This window comes from Mastomys coucha, unplaced genomic scaffold (assembly GCF_008632895.1).
Source record: "Mastomys coucha isolate ucsf_1 unplaced genomic scaffold, UCSF_Mcou_1 pScaffold11, whole genome shotgun sequence".
Lineage (NCBI taxonomy): Eukaryota > Metazoa > Chordata > Mammalia > Rodentia > Muridae > Mastomys > Mastomys coucha.
Genome location: NW_022196893.1, coordinates 2,385,585 through 2,393,866, shown reverse-complemented (window position 1 = coordinate 2,393,866; position 8,282 = coordinate 2,385,585). Strand labels below are relative to the sequence as shown.

At 38.1% G+C, this 8,282-nt stretch overlaps 1 protein-coding gene and 1 long non-coding RNA gene across 8 annotated transcripts in view; one reads left to right on the top strand and one right to left on the bottom strand.

Annotated features, from left to right (window-relative positions):
- The window catches only part of LOC116073509, a 62,382-nt gene extending 57,115 nt beyond the window's left edge, over nucleotides 1–5,267 (bottom strand). The window contains exons 1-2 of the long non-coding RNA XR_004111835.1: nucleotides 5,107–5,267; nucleotides 4,093–4,204 (exon numbers count right to left, since the gene is read on the bottom strand). This is a non-coding gene — a long non-coding RNA (uncharacterized LOC116073509). The remainder of the gene's footprint in view (nucleotides 1–4,092; nucleotides 4,205–5,106) is intronic.
- Nucleotides 1–8,282, top strand: part of Fam135b (family with sequence similarity 135 member B) — a 280,335-nt gene that overhangs the window by 59,451 nt on the left and 212,602 nt on the right. For 2 of the 7 annotated variants that reach the window (XR_004111833.1, XM_031345438.1), the window contains exon 1: nucleotides 5,145–5,521. The exons of 4 other annotated variants lie outside the window; for them this stretch is intronic. The gene's annotated coding sequence lies outside the window, so the exon portion shown is untranslated. Of the gene's footprint in view, nucleotides 1–5,143; nucleotides 5,522–8,282 lie in introns of those variants that run through there. One more of the 7 variants, XM_031345432.1, reaches the window with a different exon arrangement.

Below are 8,282 nucleotides of genomic sequence, written 5' to 3'. Positions count from 1 at the left end.
TAAAAAAAAAAAAAAAGAAAAGAAAAGAAAAGAAAATCCACATTAACTAATCCACATCAAATCCTTGCTTACCTGGGGTGAGGGGGACCTTCTAATGTTGAAGATTCCACCTTGGCTTGAAACTCATGATTCCTTTGTCTTATGAAAATCACTGAGGATGTTTCAAGGAGTCTTGTACCCCTCCCATTCCCAAACACACACACACACTCACACACACACACTCACACTCACACACACACACAAACACACACACACACACACACACACACACACACACACACACAATTACCACCATACTATCAAGATGCTGGGAACCAGAATCTCAATTTTTTTCCATGTTCCTGTATCACCTGGACTTATCTTCTCAGGCTTGGGATTTGTCTTAGTTTTTTCTCTACTGGGATGGTTTGGCAGGTTTTCTGAAGGACTTGAGCAGATGGCAAAGCACAAACATTACTCCTTCAAACACACACACACACACACACACACACACACACACACACACAGAGAGAGAGAGAGAGAAAAATGGCTCTAAGACATAAAATCCTAAGGATGCATTTCTTTTGCCAAGACAGCTTATTTGATCTCTGCTCTGGACTTGCTGGACTTGCTAGTAACACCCTTGTCTCTGCTCCTATTTGCAAGCTGCTGTTTTAACCAGGCTTAATACAAAACATAATCATCAAATTGGATTTGCAGGCAATCATTAGCATAAGCCACCAGCTTGTGTAATTGCCATCAAAGAACCAGAGAGAGGCTGTGAGCAGAGTAGCTTTGCAGTGCTTGGGGTCCTCAGCTCACTTATTTCTTTTGTCATCAGCAAATGGTTGTTTTTGTCCTTGAAGTACCAGGGTGCAGCAAGAACACAGGTTGTCATGTGTGTCTTGCTTCTGTGCAGACATCCTTGCTATTTTTCTAGTAATGGTGTACTACTTCTAGTCCACAAGAGTGGCAGGAATAAATGAGATATTAATAAAAGCCACTTTAAGGGAGATGTATCAGCCTCCTATAATATGCCACCTTGGCAGTTTTCCTAGGGCAGGAGATCAAGGTGTTGATAAAGCATGGGCCTGTCTTTGTATCACACATGACTAGAGGAATATAAACTACATAAAATTCAGTAAGTTCTAGCACAGAGCACAGGCAGTGCCAAGCTAATTACTACTGACTGAACGTTAGGCAGCCTTCCCTGACCTCGATAAGTAGTTCTAATGGCCTGATATACTTTTTAAAGCCCACATACTTTGCATTTGTAGCATTTACCACAGCTGGAAATTGCATTTGCAAGTGATGCATGTGCTTCTCCACAATGTAATCTTTAGAAGAGCAAAGAGCAAGACTTTTTATTCACCACTGAGTCCTGGAGCCTTCTATCTGCCTCCTGCATAGTAGTAGGTCCTTAGTTGGTTGAATGAAAGAGTGGGTATAAGGTTTAGGGAAATCTTCCCAGAAATAAGAATATTTGAATTAGGTTTTGAAAGATGAATGGAAAAGTGCATTCAAAATAGCAAAGAAAAAAACAAGCTTAAAAACAATGACTTAAAAGGAAAGAATACTTTCATTGGATATTGTTTGTAGATTTGTCATAGTCTTGGCTCACGTTCAGGCATCTGGACTTTAAGAAGCTAAGTTTTCACTATAAAGAGCCTGGCATAAAAGCATGAAAGGTCTGTGGATTTTAAGAGCAGTGCAGTTCCTATCACTCTCTGATATGTCTTTGAATAGTTTGCTTGATGTCTCTGGGTACATTAGATAGCAACTGCAGATGTCATCTTGAGTTACAAGCCTTTTTTATGATTCCTATCTTAGCATACATAGGATCTACCCAGATATTGACATAGACCTCTCTGTCTTGGCTCCCTATACCCCACTGTAAATACATATTACGTCAGCCATGTACCCTGTAAGTCCATGATTTTGAATGCCTGGTTTGACCCCAAGCCATCCAATTCCCAATTGTGTGGGTGGATTTAAATCATGGGTAATTGTTTTCTTGGATCAATTTGAAAATAAGGTATTACTGTGAAACTCTCATGGCTCTTACTCATATGTTTCCTTAGTTGGATATTATACAGTCAAGAGCACATCCATACTGTTTTAGAAATTATTGGATCACAAGTTTTTATAAAACATTTATCTGAGAGCTTTGCACATGATTGACACCTACTTGATGGAAAGGTCTTATTGTGGTGCTGTTAAAGCTCCTGGAGAAGCTGACTAAACATAAAGGATTCTAAGGAGGTTGCATGTGTTACAGGATTTGAGAAAAATAGGTGTTTTGGACAGATCTTTAGGGAGGGAATATTAAGCACATGAAACAACTTGGGTTAAGAGACTTAGAAATGTATGGGGTGTTGTGGGTGAGTTGAGCTACTTCTGGTAGGGAGAAAATGGATACCATAAATACAATATTAGTGGAAATGTGGGGAATTATCAGAGCAGGATGCAATATCTATTTTGATATGATGATTTCTAAATCTAAATGAACATCACTGTATTACAGGATACATATGTACAAGTCTGGATTTAGTGGATGTTGCCATACTAATTAATGGACAGTAGATTGATGATGTCTTAAAGTAAAATCATTGATCTGACTTATTTGCTTATTAAATTCATTCACTTACACTCACTCACTACTCACTCACTGTCACACACTCAGTAACTCATTCACAAAACTCACTGTCACACATTCACGAACACCCTTTCTCACTTATTCATCAACATGTTGAAGGTTAAGTTTTCTACCCTCATTTGCATAACTGTTTTTTTAAATTAACCACATACTTCTCATTTCAAAAAGAGGATTAGATATTTGTTATTTTTTAGATGTTAAATTATATTTTACTGAGTTACATGCAAGTGGATAATGAGTACTCAAAATAGAGTATGCATCCTCACTCCTCACTGACCTCTGCCCCATCCCTCCCTGCCCCATTATTCCCTTTGTCCACCTAGAAAGTTTTATTTTTATGTTTACATCTTGTCTACACATATGTTTTGATGAAGCTATAAGGGCTAGAATATTAAAGTGAGAGAAATTAGACTATTTTTGATACTTAATGATATTAACTCAATAATATATAATATTTACATAACATGATCATGTCCAGTTGCATGTTTTTTCCTTCAAATGGTATAATGATACCTTCTTTAGGACTGAGAACTATTCTGTTGTTTGTACATACAATCATTTCTGTACTCATTATCCTACTGGCAGATACCTAGGTTGGGTTTCATAACTTATTGTCCATGACTAGTATTGGCATAAACTATGACATAAAAGCTTCTCTGTGATGTGTTGACTTAGTCTACTCTTTTAGGTAAATATCCAGAGGTAGTATAACAAGGTCATAGGGCAGTCTTTTTTTTTTTTTTTAATTATCATTTTGAGGATCCTCTGTACTAAGATCCATAATGACTGGACTAGTTTCAATCAGCAGTATAAAAAGTGTCTGTTTGCCAATGTTCTTAATAGTATTTGCTTGCTTTTTCCTGGATGGCTATCACTCTAATTGGGTGAAATGGAAACTCAGTGTAGGTTTTACTTGCATGTCTCTAACGTCTCCTGATGTTGAAGGTTTTCATGTTTATTGGACACTTGTGTGTCATCAATTAAGAACTATCTACTCATCCCATTAGCACATGTACTGACTGTGTTATTTGTTTTCATTGTGTAGTTTTTAGTGATTTGTATATGCTAGATATTTATGCTCTGTCAGATATGTAGCTAGAAAGATTCCCTTCCATTTCATAGGCTGTCTCTTCCCTCAGTTCTTTTTCCTTTGGTATAAAGAAGACTTTTAGTTTTATGAAATCTTTTAGTCAACTATTGGCCCTGTTTTCTGAGTACCTGGAGTCCTATCCATAAAATACCTGAACTATTCCCCTCTATTGGTTTAGAGTTCTAGATCTTATATTAATGGATTTTAAATATCATCATTCAAATGCAGTTTGTTGCAAGACAATGATTTTGTAAAAATCAAGCTGAAGGACAGCTAACACATTATTAATACTATGGAATAAATTAATGTTTTATTATGCTAATTATAATAAAATGCATATTTATGTCCTGGATATTATAGGTCATACCTGTAATTCCAGCACTTAGGACGTTGAGGAAGGAAGACTGATACCAGTTTGAAGCCATTCTGAGCTAAATAACAAGTTCCAGGCTAACGTGGGCTACAGAGTGATATCTTGTCTGAAAATGAAACAAACAAACAAAACCAAAATGTGTATACATGTATATTATCTTGAAAAAGTTTCCCAAACACAAAGACTAGTTTAACCAGTCCCTAGATCCAGATTCAGAAAACCATCTACATCTGAGGAATGGACCATGCTCCTTGCCAGTCATTTTCACACATTGACAGTTACTCTGGCTGGGCAGTGGTGGTGCATGCCTTTAATCCCAGCACTTAGAAGGCAGAGGCAGGGGAACTTCTGAGTTTGAAGCCAGCCTGGTATACAGAGTGAGTTCCTGGACAGTCAGGGCTATACAGAGAAACCCTGTTCAAAAAACAAAAAACAAAACAAAAACAAAAACCAACTAAACAAACAAACAAAAAACAGTTACTCTGTTGCTACCCAACAGCATAGATTATTTTTACTTGGTTTTTGAATATATTTATGCAAATGTGATCAGGAATTGTGGATTCTTTCATGACTGACTTTTAATTTTACCTAAACATAATTTTGCAAATTGTGCTTATTGTTATGTAGAGAGAGCATAGAGTTGTCCTTCATATTCTGCCACATTGTATCCAAAGCATGGCTATGCTGCAATTCATTTAAACCTTTTGATGATATTTTCTGTCAGTGGAGCACTGCAAGAAATGATGGTGGCACCCAGTCCATATGTGTACAAAGGGCTCAGCTGTGGTACATTTCCATAGTGGCCACATCAGTTTAAACTGAAATGCATAAATGCTACAGTGTATTTTTATCCCATGCTCTCACTTGGTGTTGTCTGCATTTTCTCTTGGAATTCTAGTCTTTGTGACATCACATGTTATGATTTTAATTTGCATTTACTGGATGACAAGTAATACTGATTGGCACCATAACTTGGTGTATAGTCTGAGGTTTCAATGTTTCTCTTACCATGTTCATCTTCTGATACTCTCCAGTTTTCATGAAAAGCAGCAGTTGGAAATCAGGTTCAGAGTCCAAACTGAGGAAGAATGGGATGGAGCCTCAGGAGATAGGGCTCTCTGTGCTCTGTTATCTCTCTACCTTGGAGGTTGGCCTGGGCTGATCTCATACTTCAGTCTTTATTGTGCACAAACAATTCCCAACAGAATGCCTGATGCAGCCAATGAGTGAGAGTATTGTGAACAATGGACATTCTAATAAGGCCTCTCTGGAGATCATACCAACAAGGACTAGATCTGTACTTTCTCTGGATGCCTTTATGGATACCTGAAGATCTTCTCTGCCTACCTGTTCCCTGCCCACTCTTATGGATGAGACACCCTCCTTGGATACTAACTCTGTCAGTGGTAATTAGTATTTTCAAGTAAGTGCTCTTGACTGAAATATAGTACCAAAAATAAGTGCTTTAGGATCAAGTTCTGCCTCTCATTGGTCGTGTTTGAATCTTGGTCAGATTGTCATGTGAGTACTTTCTTGCTAGAGAAATATCATCCACCTTTAAGGCCATCATAAGGATTGGGTGTACACAGGCAAAATTCTGTGATATGCTCTTGCATACTACTAGAGCAACTGTTCTGTGCTGGCTCTTGATTTCTTTATCAGTTCTTGAAGGGTAGAGTTTTGAAATTAGTAAAATAATAATAATTCCAATATTATTGGCCTAATATGTCTTTGGGATGCCTTTATGACAGCCAGAGTTTGATGAGAGACGAATCAGTGAAGTAGAAGATGATATCTGAACACTGTAGGAATTTTATTGTGTCTATGTACTATATGTTTACTATGAAAATAAGCTGAGTAAATGGTTCACTGTGATGCATGTCTTACAGGTTAGTGGAGGGTCCAATTAGAAAGCACTTTTTGTTTGTTTTTGAAACAGAATGCTAAAAACCACTTTCCATATTTCATATTTTACTTATTACTTATTTATTTTGACACTAAGTATCCAATAAGTCAAAGCACTGAAGTCAAGGGGAGAATTTTGAGGTCCACAACTTAAATATGAATCTTGGTACTTTGATTCTTATCTGAAAATTGCTATACACATTATTTAATCCAACAGAGCCATTATTTTCTTGTAATGAAATCATAAATATTTCTAAACAGTGTATAGAAATTGTTTAGTCTAGTACTTATTATAAGAAACTATTTCTTAAAGGTAGATCTTGTAAAATTAGCCATTTTATATAGACCAATGAGGTAGAATTGGCAATAGTATTGAAGATAAGGATGCCTACGTGACTGTCTCTGCAGATATGAAGTGTGATTGCTGATAGTGGAAATCATGTTTGGTAGTTCACTATCTCCAAGTGCCTAAGGAAATATCTGCCATAAATTGGTGTTTAATAATTTATGAATGTATAAGCAAACAAGACTTGTGTATGAAACATATAGCTTACTTCCTGAGAAGAAAGGGGAAAAACAGATTTTTTTTTTTTAAAAGAGAACGATCCAAATATAACCATGCATATTGTTGTATTAATGGGCATGGAATAACAAGGACCAGCCATGGCCAAATCATATTACACACAGGTATTGTGTGCTATGTAGTCACTTGTCCTCAGAAGGTGACTACATGAATGTCTTATTTTAAAATTAAACATTTAGGGCTTCTGAGGAACTTGCTTAGGATCACACAGCTCTCATGCCTCATATCTGTTTGACTTAAGTTCAAATGTTCTTACTTCTCTTCTTTCCTGCTATGTGCTTTTTAGTGATTTACTCCAGAATTATAAAGGGTGAAGAAGGGTTGTGCTACAGCTGTTCTGCATCTTACAAGCTAAGATGAACTTGAGCAGTGAGGGCAGGGTAGCTTTGCAGCCTGGGCAAAAGGTTGAAGTTCAGACCTGAATGGATCAGGAGAAAGGAGAGGAGGATGGGAAGTTCAGTGAAACCAGATGGAGGGACCTTGAATGTCATATTTAGGAACTGGACTTCAGTTTCTTTCTGTTTTTTTTTTTTTAATTTTTTTTTATAAATTAATTTATTTTTTACACTCCATATTCCATCCCCCAATCCCCATCCACCCTCCAACGGCTCCACATCCCATACCTCCTCCCTACCCTCTTGTCTCCACATGGATGCCCCTACCTCCCATCCCACCTGACCTCTAAACTCCCTGGGGCCTCCAGTCTCTTGAGGGTTAGGTGTATCATCTCTGCATGAACACATACCTAGAAGTCCTCTACTTGTATATGTACTGGGGGCCTCATATCAGCTGGTGTATGCTGTCTGTTTGGTGGTTCAGTGTTTGAGAGATTTCAGGGGTCCAGATTAATTGAGACTGCTGGTCCTCCTACAGGATTGCCCTTCTTCTCAGCTTCTTTTATCCTTCCCTAATTCAACAACAGGGGTCAGCTACTTTCTGTCCATTGGTTGGGTGCAAATATCTGCATCTGACTCTTTCAGCTGCTTGTTGGGCCTTTCTGAGGGCAGTCATGATAGGTCCTTTTTTGTGAGCACTCCATAACCTCAATAATAGTGTCAGGCCTTGGGACCTCCCCTTGAGCTGGATCCCACTTTGGGCCTGTCACTGGACCTTCTTTTCCTCAGGCTCCTCTCCACTTCTATCCCAGTAATTCTTTCAGACAGTAACAATTATGGGTCAGAGTTGTGACTGTACAAAAGAAATCACAAGTGGGGAGCTAGGGAGGGACCTGGGAAGGAAAGTGGACAGACAGGGCAGGGGTAGGGATTGGGTGTGGGGGTGGAACCTGATCTGGTATTTGGTGAGGGAAAAGGACTGAAGCCTAGAGGGCCAGCAGAAAGAATTGAAACAAGCAACCTCAGGAAATAGGTGGTTGGGAGGACCCTCCAGAATGTACCAGAGACCTGGGAGGTAAAAGACTCTCAGGAAGCAAAGTGAGGGACCTTAGATAAAATGCCTGACAGTAGGGAGAGGGAACTTATGGACTTCAGTTTCTAAACATGGGGAAGCTAGTAGAAATGTCTACTGAGAGGTAAAGGTGTAGGCAGTCACATTTCAGAAGAGGAATCTACAAAGAGGCTTATGATCAGAGCAGAGATAATTATTATTTCCACTACATTCACTTAGGTATGAAACAAGGCTTATGTATGAAATTATATATATATATATATATATATATATATATATATATATATAT